Genomic DNA, 14629 nt, shown 5'->3' on the forward strand with positions numbered 1-14629 from the left:
GTTCTCTAGTGCACAGATGAATGGAAAGAATGAGGAGGAGTTGTAGTTCCATACCTGTTCCTGGGAAGAGCAACTATGCACTATATTTCTTATTCAGTGCTTCTAGCAAATCTACAACTGGGCTCTACGTAAATATCCTTTTGAGCAAAAAGCGTGTAGCATTCACAGACTCTCAGGCCAGTGTTCTATCCACTGAATCAGACTGCCTCTTTAATTACTAAATATTAACCTGATTCTATCTTGTTGAACTATCCTAAGAGGAAGTATTGCAGGTATGGGTTTGGCAAAGTATTGGCTGGACAGATGACCGGATTCAGTTCTGCTGCCTCTTGAGGTTGTTTTGTTTTGTTTCTTGAAGGGAAAAGAGGGTAACAATGAAGTACATTTGCTATATGGATTCCAGATTTCTTCCCCTTCTCTCCAAATTCCTATGTCCTTAGTAAGGAATTCTGAATTCTCTCAGGAGCAATGTTCTTTATCTTTCTTCAGTAGGAAAAGAATTGCCCAAATTTAAAGGAGTTAGGTGCTCTTACCTGCATTTCCTGTTTCTTTGTGGTCTCTCCTCCCCCGACCCTCTCCCCCCGGCCGCCCCAAACTCAAGAACCACACTGATTTGCGGTGTGTCTCTGCAATCAAGATAGTTTCAGGAAGTAGCTGGTATGTGTTTTATGCTGCACATCATACTTGAAATATTCATTCTTTTCCACTCAACAGTACCAAGAACAATCAACTTTGTTGAGGGCCCAGGAAATGAACTGAGTAGCAAAAAGACAATGGTACATATAGGGGATACTTAGCTGACCTGAACATGATAATCATTCCAGTCAAGTAAGAGCAGGTAATCAAGGTAGCATGAGGCAAGTCCTAACCTTTGATGTACTGGCGGGCCATATATGAAGTAAAGAAGGCATGAAAGATATAATGTAATAGTGTAGATACAGCGGAACATTGTAAAATTGTTCTATTTTTGAGAATAGTGCTGAAAAACGGAACTTAACACAGCTGTGTTAACTTCAAAACTGATTAGATACTCTAAACAGTGCCTAATCAAATAATGTCTTTGAGTTTAGGGGCTGTAATTTTGTATGAAATATGTAGGATTAAATTTCCATCTAGTTGCATCTAAAAAATTTAGTCACAAGACACTATAGTTATAAACAGATATGTTCTATTTGTCTTAGATCAACTTAGTATGTTAACAGCACTGTAAGGATAAAAACAAATAATTTCATCTGTCATCCATATCACATTTACTTTGTTTTAGTATGTTTATTCTGTCCGATTTGTCTTAATCATATTAAATCAGTATGATAATTAAAGACACATGCTCTATTAAAACCATTTGTTTTACTTAATAATATGAGTGTTAATTTTTATTATCATGATTTTAGTGCTCTTCCACTTTTAAAATATTTACTTTTTACCTGCAGTGTATCTGAGGGATGTAAAAAGTTGTAAGTATATGTACATTATCTCTCAAGAAAAAACAGATACACATTAAACATTCTGGGCTAGATTCTGATGCACTTACTCATATGGAGTTCTATTAAATAGTCCTATTAATTTCATTGGGACAATTTATAGATTGAGGCAGGGGCACCGACTACCTCCACAGGCCCATTGCCAAGGTGGGAGGAGGCAGCTCTGCTCTCTGATGAGGCAGGGCAGTGGGTGAAAGGGATGGGACCAGGGGCTGCCAGTCCTCTGTACTGCCAAGAGCGCGTCATGCTGGCCCCCAACCAGCACGCCATACCTCCTGGAGCTCAGTACACCCTCCCCTCATCCCTTAATGATGCTTGGCGCACGCGGCGCAGCACTCCAACAGTGATTTAAAAGGCCTGGGGCTCTGACCATCACTACTGCTGCAGTAGCAGCACTTGAAGCCCTGGGACCCTTTGAATTACCAGGCCTCAGTAGCTCCATTCCCTCCCCCCCGCCTTTCCCTTCTTTGGCAGACCTGGATTGAAGAGCTACTCAGCAGGAGCAAAAATATCAGATTTGGCCTTTCTGGTAAGTTTCAGTGCTCAGGAATTGAATGTGATATCTTTTGCATCACATGTTAAGAGGTTCTTTGGAGCCCCTCAAATTTAATTCCTAAAGTACCTCTCCTTTTTTTATTGAGTGTTACTGCAATGTGACTATGATTAGTTCACTGTAAAGTCTTAAGGTAGATTGTGACCGCAATAGTCTGTCCTCCCCACATATGCAGATTTCACATTAATTTTAGTGTGGGTTCTATGCATATAAGGATAACTGAATTTTGGTGCTAAGTTTCATAGAACAGATCATAAAGCTATACAGCTATGATTGTGTATAATTGCTGTTTCCAATTACTACTGGTGAAGTTCTGAGATATGAAGAATGTGAGCATGAGATGTTTGCTCTGATAAAGGTTTTTTAGATTTTTATAAACTCAATGTTGCGATCAAAATTAAAGTTTTTCCCTTTTCATGCCCATAAAGGTAAAGCTGAAGGTTTTTTATAGGAACAAAGATTCCTATTAAAACAGAAGATAGTTACTGATACTCATATTCTAAAACCATGATTATTATTGCTTTAATGCAATTGGAGGATTGGGCCAAAAGACATCTGATGAGGTTCAACAAGGACAAGTGCAGAGTCCTGCACTTGGGACGGAAGAATCCCAAGCACTGTTAAAGGCTGGGGACTAGCTGACTAAGTTAGCAGTTCAGCAGAAAAGAACCTGGGATTACAGTGGATGAGAAGCTATATATGAGTCAACAGTGTGCCCTTGTAACTAAGAAGGCTAATGGCATGTTAGGAGTAGCATTTTGAGTAGATCTAGAGAAGTTATTATTCCCCTTTATTCGGCACTGGTGATGCTGTATTTGGAGTATTGTGTCCAGTTCTGGGCCCCCCGCTACAGAAAGGATATGGACACATTGGAGAAGGTCCTGTGGAGGGCAACCAAAATGATTAGGGGGCCGGAGCACATGACCTGCAAGGAGAGGCTGAGGAATTTTGGCTTATTTAGCCTACAGAAGAGAAGTGAGGGCAGATTTGATAGCAGCTTTCAACTTCCTGAAGGGAGGTTCCAAAGAAGAAAGAGAGAGTCTGTTCTCAGTGGTGACAGATGGCAGAACAAGGAGCAATAGTCTCAAGTTACAGTGGGGGAGGTTTAGGTTGGATATTAGGAAAAACTATTTCACTAGCAGGGTGGTGAAATACTGGAATGGGTTACCTACGGAGGTGGTGGAATCTCCATCCCTAGAAGTTTTTAAGTCCTGGCTTGACAAAGCACTGGGTGGGATGAGTTAGTTGGGGTTGGTCCTGCTTTGGATGGGGGCTGGACTTGATGACCTCCTGAGGTCTTTTTCAGTCCTAGGATTCTATGATTCTGAATTATAAGAACTAAGTGTTGCCATTGATGTTTGTGTAAAAACCCAACATTATTCCCATGCAAAGAGGGATGGCAAGCTGTGGTCCTTATGCAATACTGAGGAACGCCGTACATTTAAACATGAAATGAGAAAAGGCTGTACTCGGCTAAATTTCACATGTATTACTTTTTTCTCATTTTTTACATAAAGGATGCTATTATGTATTCTTGAATTTATTGCCAGAGTTCTACCTTTGTGAGGGAAGACAGGTATATGATTATTACTGATGATTTGTGGCATTCTGCATGTAAACATTTAAAAGCTAAATTGTGTTATTTGTTAACTGCCTGGCAGTTAAAATTTACAAACAAACAAACATTTGTTTGAGAACACTGGAAAAGATCACTTTGTATCACAGGGCAAAATCATACTAATGCCTTCTTCTCTTATGCAGAGTTGCTAAAAGAAGTGTGAATGGTAGGTTAGTTGTCTGGTTGTAATCAAGACCCACTTCAACACATTTCATGAACTTGTGAAATGTAATGCAAAATCACTAGTTTGATGACAAAACACTGAGGGTATGTCTACACTACAATGTTAGTTCGAACTAACAGACGTTAGTTCGAACTAACATTCATAGGCGCTACACTAGTGCTCTGCTAGTTCGAATTTAAATCGAACTAGCGGAGCGCTTAGTTTTAACTAGGTAAACCTCATTTTACGAGGATTAAGCCTAGTTCGAACTTACTAGTTCGAATTAAGGGCTGTGTAGACCCTTAATTCAAACTAGTGGGAGGCTAGCCCTCCCCAGGTTTCCCTGGTGGCCACTCTGGCCAACACCAGGGAAACTCATCTGTCCCCCTCCCGGCCCCGGACCCCTTAAAGGGCCACAGGCTGGCTACGGTGCCCGTGCCAGGTGCAAGCCTGCCAGCACCCAGCCAGCAGACCCTGCACCTGGCACGGCACAGAGCCACCCACCCGATGTCCCCCAGCCCACCCCCTCTTCCCGGGACCAGGCTGGCGGCTCCCGGGAGCTTGCCCGGGACCGCAAGAGGCAGGCACCTTCCTGGGCTAGTGCAGACAACGTGGACCTCGTCCACGATCTCCGCACTAGGCACAGGAAAGTGGCCGTCTAGGGCAGGAGAGCTGCCAGCCTGGCCACCCAGGAGCAGGTGTGCATGAAAATCAAGGGGGTCCACTAAGACCCCCAACCCTGAGCCCTGAGCTTACAATGGCCGTACTGGGTCAGACCAAAGGTCCATCTAGCCCAGTAGCCTGTCTGCCGACAGCAGCCAACCCTAGGGACCCTGGAGGGGATGGACCGAAGACAGTGACCAAGCCATTTGTCTTGTGCCATCCCTCTCCAGTCTTCCACAAACTTTGGGCAGGGACACCACTCCTACCCCCTGGCTAAGACTACTCCATGGACCCAAGCTCCATGACTTTATCTCACTTCCCTTTAAACTCTGTTCTAGTTGTAGCCTTCACAGCCTCCTGCAGCAAGGAGTTCCACAGGTTGACTCTGTGCTTTGTGAAGAACAACTTTCTGTTACTAGTTTGAAGCCTGCTACCCATTCCTTTCCTTCGCTGTCCTCTAGTCCTCCTTTATGGGAACTCATGAAGAACTTTTCTGAATGCACCCTCTCCACCCAACCCCTGCTTTTAGAGACCTCTATCCTGTCCCCCCTCCATCTCCTCTTTTCTAAGCTGAGAAATCCCAGTCTCTTTAGCCTCTCTTCATCTGGGACCTGTTCCCAACCCCTGATCATTGTAGTTGCCCTCCCCTCTCCCAGCCTCTCTCTTCCCCTCTCCCACCTCCTTTTCCCAGTCTCCCCCAGTTTTGTTCAATAAAGACAGAGTCCATGTTGGAAGAAACGTTATCTTTATTTTGTACATCAGGAAGGGGGGCTAGGGAAGGGTAAGTGGAAGGAGGTGAGGGAGGAATGGGGTACGAGCCCCTGATGGGGAGGACTGGGCTGGCTCTGCGGGCTTCTGGGTGTGGAAGCTCTCCTGCAGCTCCCCAATTGCCCCCTCTCCCCAGATGGCAGCCTGCGGCAAGTGCAGCCGGTCTGATGGCCGAGTGCTGTGATGTGCCCAGTGTGGGCACTCCGGGCACTCCAAGCCAGGACTGGTTTTCAAGCGGGGCACCCCTGAGAACTATCTGTCCGGGGTGGGGGTCGGGTCCCTTTAAGCGCAGCCCTCGGCTAGCCTGAGACAGCATCTCCACGCTCTAAATCCTCCTCTGATGCCCTGCCGGCACTGCTTCCAGCCATCCTTAAGCCCTGTTCAGGGTCCACTCAATGTGGACATGCTAGTTCGAATTAGCAAAACGCTAATTCGAACTAGTTTTTAGTTCTAGACACGTTAGTTCGAACTAGCTTAGTTCGAATTAACTAATTCGAACTAAGTTAGTTCGAACTAACTCTGTAGTGTAGACGTACCCTGCATTACCTTACCCATTACAATGATAGCTTCCCCAATTATCACCTCTACTATCATTAGCTCACAGACATTTACCTCCCTTCCATCCCCCTTCTGTTCTGAAATTTGATTTGTCCTTTTCATATGTGTTCATTTTTTTTAATTGTATCCTTTGGTATACATGGTTGTGACAATTTTCTTCCACTATTTGATCTGAGGAAGTGGGTCTGGCCCACGAAAGCTCATCACCTAATAAACCATCTTGTTAGTCTTTAAAGTGCTACACAGTCCTGTTTTTTGATTCAGCTACACCAGGCTAACACGGCTACATGTCTATCACTATTCGAAATAGAAACAAAACATCCCTAAATATGTTAAGTGAAAATAGAGACAAGTCAAGTGGAGACAACTGAAAACTAAAATGTATCTTGTAAATGGACTTATTTAAAAGAGGGGAAATATAGAAAAACAGTGAGAAACCTGCAACCCATGGGCTGCTTATGACTCAATCAAAACACAGATGAGTCCCATGTGACATTCTCAGGATCATACAGGTAATATTGGATACAGTCCACATAACACATTGCATATTAAGCTCACAAAGGGCCAAAGGGGAGAGCCAAAGTGGGCTGCCCTTTGATGCAGCCCTTCGGAGCAGATTGAAGGTGTGTGTTGTACAGTGCTGATAGTTTTTGTGTGTGTGTGTGTGGTTTAGCTTATTATTTTGTGCTGGTCAGACCAGCACATCGGTTGTTTGTTATTTGTGTGGTGGCCTATTTAGTGCCTGATGAGAGCAGGGAAGGCAGGGAAGAGAAGGTTCCCAATGACTTGATGAGAGAAGGTTCCCCCTACCTGCCTGTACAGAAGGTCAAGGATGGGGTGTGTGTGTGTTGTAGACTTCTCCCCTCCCCAGTTACTGGTTGCGGCTTAGGTGGGGTGGTTAAGAGGGAGGATTCAGATGGCATAGTGGGAGTTGTGATGAGCAGCAGGAGATATGGTGGTAAGATTAGGACAGGCCAACTGAGGGGAACGAGGTTTAGACAGTTATGGGCTATTCCTTGTTCTGGTCCTGTTCCCAGCCTCAGTGGTTTGGGGAATCTTAAAAGCCATTCGTCAGGCCTGATGGCGTTGTGGCTGAATGCCAGATTGGTATCCCACAAGACCATTCTCATCCAGGATTTAATCCTGAATGAAGGGACCAACCTGGCCTGTATCACTGAGACCTGTCTGGGAGTGGAGCGAGGCATTGACCTTTCCCAGTTGTGCCCGGTTGTGTTCTCAGTTCAGCATGACTTGATGGCTGGGGTGGGGGGTGGTGATTGTCTATCAGGATACCATCTCACTTGCTAGGGCCAAGGTCCAACAAAGTGCTAGATTAGAATGTCTGTACCTGGTGTTGGGTAGTCATGATAAGTTGGGTGTTCTGCTTGTATACTGCCCACCTCACTGGACAACAGATGCTCTGCTCGAGCTGGCTGTGGTAGTCTCAGATGTGGCATTGCGGATCCCGAGGCTTTTGGTCTTGGGGGACTTCAATATTCATGCCAAGGCTGTCCTGTCTGGTCCAGCTCAAGACTTTATGGCCACCATGACGACCTTAGGACTATCCCAAGAAATAATTGCGAGCCTCTTCTGTGGCGGCACTGACAGCGAAGAAGAGTTACTTCTCCTCCCACATCATGTCTGCCCAGTGCCATCGGCGGAATTGTTTCGAGTGGTCGGGGCCTCTTTCAGTCTGGCCCTCGTGATGAAATGGAGGAGTTCTAGCACTGGGACTTGTTTGCAGCAATCCACTGGGATTTGTTTGCGAAGCACTTTGTAGATAAAATTACTCACATCCGGTCTGATTTGGACTTTGGCTGTCATGTAAGCGGGATACAGAATGTGTTGAGCGCTCCTCCCAGTCATTTTTCTTTGGATCAGTTTCAGCTTTTGCAGACCGAGGATGTGGACTAGGTGCTTGGAAGAGTGTGACTGACCACGTGCTCACTCGACCTGTGCCCTTCGTGGCTTATTAAATTGAGCCAAAAAGGGATGATTGATTGAATGCAGGGGATTATTAATGTGTCTTATAGATCTGGGATGGATCCTACCACCTTGAAAAAGACGGTGATAAAGCTTTTCCTTAAGAAGCCTTCCATGGACCAATGTGATGTGAATAACTATTGCCCAGTTGCAAATATTCCTTTCTTGGGCAAGGTACTCAAGCAGGCGGTTGCGTTGCAATTCCAAGATTTCTTGGAAGAAAGGGCTTATCTAGATCCATTTCAGTCTGGCTTCAGACCTGGTTTTGGAACAGAGAAGCCACCTTGGTTGCCTTGGTAGAGGATCTATGCCAGGAGATAGGCAGAGTAGTGCACCCTGTTCAGACACTTGGACTTCTCTGCAGCTTTTGATACCATAGATCATTATATCCTTCTGGAGCGCCTGATGGGCCTGGATATTGGAGGCACTGTCTTGCAGTGATTCCAGTCCTACCTGTCAGGACGCTTTCAGAAGGTGGAGGTTGGGGGCTGCTCCTTGACCCCATAGCAGTTGTGCTATAGGGTCCCGCTGTTGTACCAATAAAAGCAAGCAGGATCTTATGAGGGGAATAAGGCAAAAGCCACATTTATTGTAAAGATAATAATAAAAAAATAAAGAAAAGATAGAAGCAAACAACGTTGTTTAACTACTTAACCCTTATACATATAGTTGAAGCAAAATGCAGGACAATGTAGCACTTTAAAGACTAACAAGATGGTTTATTAGATGATGAGCTTTCGTGGGCCAGACCCACTTCCTCAGATCTGAGGAAGTGGGTCTGGCCCACGAAAGCTCATCATCTAATAAACCATCTTGTTAGTCTTTAAAGTGCTACATTGTCCTGCATTTTGCTTCAACTACCCCAGACTAACACGGCTACATTTCTATCACTTATACATATAAACATTCATTCATCCATTCATTCAGGTTCTGTGTATTTGTTATAGTTACCAGCCTGGAAGTTGCTTGTGACAGAATACTGGCTAGGTATTCTGTACACAAGTGATGGTAGTTGGGAGCGAAGTCCTGATCAGATGCGCATCTGAAGCTCCTGGTAGGCTGGCAGCAGAACCTTGGACTCTGATTCCATAGTCTTTTAGTCCAGTTCTTATAGGAATTTTTTCCTATGCCAGTCTATGGAAATTGCTGCACCATGCTGATGTCTTCAGGGTGGCTGCCAGGTGCTCATCGGGTGGACCTCCAGTACTTGGTTTTCTCCACTTGACACCTTTTGGTTGCACTGGCACCTGACGCCTTCTTCAGCCCTTTGTTGCTGTATTCTCAGGCTGGCACCTCTCAGAAGCATTCATTCATCGTCCAAGCACTCTCTCTCTCTTACATACATTCCCTAATTAATGTTTCCCATACAGTATTTTGTATAATAATAAAAGTTGTAGTTACAAAAGTTTCTGGGTGGTATTGCTTAAAACATTCTGGGAGTGCTAAGTAAAGTTACAGTGTTTTAAAGAGAACAGGCGTCAATTATGTAACAATGCCCTTAGTCAATTACAGGGCTTGGCTCCCATAGCAGAGTTAGTGGCTTGACAATGCATTGTTACAATGTATCTCTGCAATGTCAATTTCAAGCAGCCCCTTGCACAAGCTTGAGCATGCCCTGGGACACAGAGGGGGGGCTGTTTCTGGCTACATAGGATTATATTCTTAACAGTTCTAAGTTACATGACCTAATACATTATATTCTAAAGGGGCAATAATAATAATAAATCTAAACATTTAACAATCTTAACAAATAATAATAAGAAGAATTAATAATAAATCTAAACACTTTAAGTTGTGGGGAACAAATTATGGGGAGTCACTTCCATTTGGGGAATCATTTTCAATACATTAATATGTTATCCCTACACCGCAAGGTTCCATCTTGTCCCCTATGCTGTTTAACATACACATGAAACTGCTGGGAGAGGTCATAAGCAGATTTAGAGAATGGTGCCATCAATATGGAGATGACACCGAACTCTATTTCTTTGTGACATCGGATCCAGGTGTGGCAGCGATTAATCTGAGCCAGTGTCTGGAGATGGTGATGAACTGGATGAGGTTGAATAGGCTGAAGCTGAATTCAGATAAGACCAGAGTCTTGTGGATCAGGAGGCCATCTGTTCAGAAATGTGGTGTGTTACCTGTTCTGGACAGGGTCGCACTCCCCCTGAAAGAACAGGTACACAGCTTGGAAATCCTCCTGGATCCATTTTTAACATTTGAATATCAGATTTCTTCGGTGGCCTGGAGTGCTTTTTGGACAGCTTCAGCTGATCCACCAGCTGTAACCCTTTCTGATTAAGAATGATTTGGCTACAGTGATTCATGCTTTTGTCACATCCTGATTGGATTATTGTAATGAGCTCTACATGGGGCTGCCTTTGAAAAGTCTTCAGAAGCCTCAACTGGTAGAGAATGTGGCTGCACCAGTTTTAACTAATACTCATTACACAGAGCGCATTATTCCCATGCTCTGGCAACTACACTGCCTTCCAATATGTTTCCAGACACAAATCAAGGTCTTGGTTAGGACTTATAAAGCCCTAAATGGGTTGGGACCAGCGTATTTGAAGGACCATCTCCTCCTATATAAACCTGCCCGGGGATTGAGGTCAGCTGCGGAGGCTCTGCTCCGTGTTCCTCCACTTACGGAGATAAGGTTGACATCTACGAGGAGTAGGGCCTTCTCAGCTTTTGTCCCTATGCTATGAAATTCTCTCCCCGGGACATTCACCTGATGCTAACATTGACACTGCTTCGGCACCAGGCCAAGGCCACGCTTTTTACCCCTTCTTTTATTGGTGTTCAGTTGCGTGTGTGTTTCCCTGCTCTTGAGGTGTTTTAACAGGCTTTATGTCCTACCCCACCCTGCTTTGGGGTCCTATGTTTTACTTTATATATATTTATTTATTGTGTTGTTTAAAATAGAGAGGTGGGGTAAAATATTGTAAATAAATAAATAAATAAAATAAATAGGTTGAAAAAAACTGATCTGGTGAGTGACTGCATGGATTTATAATATTACTGACTTCCTTCGTAAAGTACTTTGAGATCTACTGCTGAAAGAAAGTGGTATTGTAATTACACCACATATTCTGTAAGTAACTCAGGGTATTTCTATACTACAAAGTTAATTCGAACTAACAGATGTTAGTTCGAATTAACTTTAATAGGCGCTACACAGGCAAACCGCTAGTTCGAACTTAATTCGAACTAGCGGAGCACTTAATTTGAACTAGGTAAACCTCATTCTACGAGGATTAACACCTAGTTCGAATTAAGTCGTTCGAATTAAGGTCTATGTAGCCACTTAATTCAAACTAGTGGGAGGCTAGCCCGCCCCAACTTTCCCTGGTGGCCACTCTGGGCACCACCAGGGAAACTATTCTGCCCCCCTCCCGGCCCCAGAGCCCTTAAAGGGGCACGGGCTGGCTACAGTGTCCGTGCCAGGTGCAAGCCTGCCAGCACCCAGCCAGCAGACCCTGCACCTGGCACGGCATGAGCCAGCCACCCGCTGCCACCCAGCCCTCCGCCTCTTCCCGGGACCAGCCTGGCGGCTCCCAGAAGCCTGCCGGGGCCGCAAGAGGTGGGCGCCCGCCTGGTCTAGTGCGGAGATCGTGGACCTCATCCACGACCTCCACACTAGGCACAGGAAAGTGGCCGTCTAGGGCAGGATAGCTGCCAGCCTGGCCACCCAGGAGCAGGTTTGCATGAAAATCAATTTGGTCCAGTGAGACCCCCGACCCTGAGCCCTGAGCTTAGAACTTAAAAACATGAGAACGGCTGTACTGGGTCAGACCAAAGGTCCATCTAGCTCAGTAGCCTGTCTGCCGACAGCGGCCAACACCAGCTACCCCGGAGGGGATGGACCGAAGACAATGACCAAGCCATTTGTCTCGTGCCATCCATCTCCTGCCTTCCACAAACAGTGGCCAGGGACACCATTTCTACCCCCTGGCTAATACCACTCCATGGACCCAACCTCCATGAATTTATCTAACTTTTCTTTAAACTCTGTTCTAGTTCTAGCCTTCACAGCCTCCTGCAGCAAGGAGTTGACTATTTGCTTTGTGAAGAAGAACTTTCTGTTATTCGTTTGAAGCCTGCTACCCATTCATTTCATTTGGTGTCCTCTCGTCCTTCTATTATGGGAACTAATGAAGAACTTTTCTTTATGCACCCTCTCCACACCACTCATGCTTTTATAGACCTCTATCATATACCCCCTCGGTCTCCTCTTTTCTAAGCTGAAAAGTCCCAGTCTTTTTAGCCTCTCTTCATATGGGACCTGTTCCAAACCCCCTCTCCAACCCTCTGTCTTCCCCTCTCCCACCTCCTTTTCCCAGTCTCCCCGAGTTTTGTTCAGTAAAGAGAGTTTCTATGTTTGAACACACGTGTCCTTTATTTTGTACATCAGGAAAGGGGGTTAGGGAGGGGTAAGTGGAAGGAGGTGAGGGAGGAATGGGGTATGAGCCCCCGATGGGGAGGACTGGGGTGGCTCTGCGGGCTCCTCGGGGTGGAAGCTCTCCTGCAGCTCCCCGATTGACCTTCCCCCCCCGGATGGCAGCCTGCGGCAAGTGCAGCCGGGCTGATGGCCAAGTGCTGTGATGTGCCAAGTGTGGGCATTCAGGGCACTCCAAGCCAGGACTGCTTTGCTGTCCCTCATCGTGGTAGACAAGCGAGCGGGGAACCCCTGAGAACTGTCTGTCAAGGGTGGGGGTCGGGTCGCTTTAAGCACAGCCCTTGGCTAGCCTGAGACAGCAGCTCCACATTCTAAGTCCTAATCTGATGCCCTGCCGGCACTGCTTCCGGCCAGCCTTATCCTCGGTTCAGGGTCCACTCAGTGTGGACATGCTAGTTCGAATTAGCAAAATGCTAATGTGAACTAGTTTTTAGGTCTAGATGCACTAGTTCGAATTAGCTTAGTTTGAATTAACTAATTCGAATTAAGTTAGCTCGAATTAGTGCTGTAGTGTAGACATACCCTCAGTGAAATAGAGGAACCTGATAGCCATGTAACTTGCATTAATGGTAAATGCTAATAGAAATCAAGCATATCACATAATAATGTCATGCATTTATTGCATTTCACTGGAAGTTCCTGTCACACAAGAAATTGTGTCCTTTTGATAATGCAGATTATTAACAAAACAAGGATCATGTTTTTATTGTGAGATGGTACACTAATTTGTAAGAAATTTTTATAAATATATAGATTAAAATGTAACTAGGAATGGGAGAACCTGATATTTACAGGTTGTGAAGGGGGGGAGAACTTTCAAAATAAAATATCTCTAGTTGCAGTCATATACCAATGCATTAAAAGTAATGAGAAAACAGAAAGGAATTTTGATTATACAGTGAAATTGTTCAATGAAAAAAGAGAGAGAGATAAACATCAAATTGCAAGTCTTTTATATTCATGTTTCATCCATTATGGTTATTGTACCTTTTATTATTTTTACTATTTTATTTTAAATATTCATTCAGTACATTTCTGAAAATAATTCATTTTTGAATAATTTTCTTCAAAATTTTATTTTAAAATAATCTCTTTCTAAACTGGCAGTGATGTTAAAAGTTTAAGTAGCTGCTCACTTTGATATATAACTGTCATTGGAGAAGTCATATGCAATATAGTTTAACACATTTGTTACTACTCCCTGAATAAGTCTGTGAGAAGTATTAGTAATCTACTATAATGTGGTTAGAAAGATGTGGTTGCCTTCATTGGAAATAGACCTTGGGAGCTTCTCTACAGCTATACTTGTGTGTTGCATTTGAACTGCTGGCTTAGGGAGTTGCTGCTGGCTATTGGTGCCTTGTATTCTGTTTCATGAAGTCATTCACTTGGATATACAGCTAAACTTTCCATTACTCTTGTGTGTGTGTTGTTTACTTTTCCTCTGTGTTTTAGTGGTTTGGCAGTACATTAATCACTGGTTGTTCTTCCATTTGGTCTTGATTATGTTGGAGCAATCTGATTTCCCCTTTATTGCTTTCATATGTTGGTGCTGATTAAGTTTGTATCACAATAAGAGTTTAGATGAGGCTTTTGAGAGAACTTGCATACACACAACCTCAGTGAATCCCTGAGTATATCTATTTATTTTTAAGAAACATGTTTTCATTATTGAAAATAGCAGTGTATGCCTTTTAGCTCTATTGCTGCTTGCAGCAATCTAGAAGGGGATTAGCTATATCTACCAATCTTCCTTCGGATATGCAATTCACAACCAGGTTGATTCTATCTGTTTGTATAGGAAGTTGTATACTTCCTATATACTTCCTGGAAGGCTGCTAAGGAACATCTCACCAGACCTGTCAAATAGGCCTGGACCTAGAGACAAGAAGCTTTTTTTTTTTCAAATACAGAATATTTTTCAAGACATTCCTGGAGAATCTACAGACATTACAGGATCTGGCTATCCAGAATTCCAGAATCAGAAAAAAGAAAATTGAAGGAAATGCAGTGACAACTGAAGAAACTCCTCGCTGAGAAAAAACAAAAGGGAACCTTGAGAAGGAAGGCAAAGTGTGAGAGAAGAGCAGTGCAAGGGAAATAGTAAGACACAAACCAACAGAAGTAGAGTAAAGAAATAAACTAACCGAAGTGGAAAATAGTGACACAGAGAGAAAAAACTGAAAAGATGTGTACTCTTTGGCTCTCACGACTTCACAAGTGTCTGCTGATTTCTGGGCTGAGCTTATCTGTGTAGTGTAAAAATACATCTTTGTTGCTTCCTTGGCTAACTTATTTTCTAAGTGTCCACATCCTGGCACCTGTGCAGCCTGGAACCATCTCAATGTATTCCTTATGCTTGGCATGGCCATTTCCA

The 14629-nt window shown here is 44.2% G+C and overlaps 1 protein-coding gene across 15 annotated transcripts in view; it reads left to right on the plus strand.

Annotated features, from left to right (window-relative positions):
* The window catches only part of GULP1 (GULP PTB domain containing engulfment adaptor 1), a 369257-nt gene that overhangs the window by 300228 nt on the left and 54400 nt on the right, over positions 1–14629 (plus strand). The gene's annotated exons all lie outside the window — the stretch shown is intronic.

The sequence above is a fragment of the Pelodiscus sinensis genome, chromosome 7, assembly GCF_049634645.1.
Source record: "Pelodiscus sinensis isolate JC-2024 chromosome 7, ASM4963464v1, whole genome shotgun sequence".
Taxonomy (NCBI): Eukaryota; Metazoa; Chordata; order Testudines; family Trionychidae; genus Pelodiscus; species Pelodiscus sinensis.